The sequence below is a fragment of the Atta colombica genome, unplaced genomic scaffold (assembly GCF_001594045.1).
Source record: "Atta colombica isolate Treedump-2 unplaced genomic scaffold, Acol1.0 scaffold105, whole genome shotgun sequence".
Classification (NCBI taxonomy): domain Eukaryota; kingdom Metazoa; phylum Arthropoda; class Insecta; order Hymenoptera; family Formicidae; genus Atta; species Atta colombica.
Genome location: NW_017259190.1, coordinates 1,906,648 through 1,907,058, shown reverse-complemented (window position 1 = coordinate 1,907,058; position 411 = coordinate 1,906,648). Strand labels below are relative to the sequence as shown.

The 411-nt window shown below is 27.0% G+C and overlaps 1 protein-coding gene across 3 annotated transcripts in view; it reads right to left on the bottom strand.

Annotated features, from left to right (window-relative positions):
• LOC108689791 (biogenesis of lysosome-related organelles complex 1 subunit 4) overlaps nucleotides 1-226 on the bottom strand; it is a 1,158-nt gene extending 932 nt beyond the window's left edge. Inside the window, exon 1 of one of the 3 annotated variants that reach the window (XM_018196729.1) lies at nucleotides 38-226. The gene's annotated coding sequence lies outside the window, so the exon portion shown is untranslated. The remainder of the gene's footprint in view (nucleotides 1-37) is intronic. The other 2 variants (XM_018196737.1, XM_018196745.1) reach the window with 2 other exon arrangements.
• Nucleotides 227-411: the final 185 nt, after the last annotated feature.

Below are 411 nucleotides of genomic sequence, written 5' to 3'. Positions count from 1 at the left end.
TATATATATCTACTATTATAGGTTAGAAAATAAAGACTTGTTAGCACGTTGAAAAATGATTAATATATAGTCCGACAACTTTCACATATCACTTCAGATGAATAAAATCTTCGAATTGATCGAGAATCATTAATTTAAGAACTCGTATTTTCTTCTTCCTATCAAAAACTCAGAGATACAGGTGTCAAACGCCAACGTCGATACTACGCGCTATGAAAACGCCGAAGATTTGTCGGCTTTGTCGCGTGCGACATCTTTAATTTAATTAGATGAAAATTAAGATTTTTGTTAAAATGCAATTAAATTTAATTAAGTCAGAAAAAAAGTTAAAAAGCAATAAGTATAGCAAAACTGTTACAAATAATTATTATTTAATTAACATTTATTATTTAATTAAAAAATTGCAAAGAT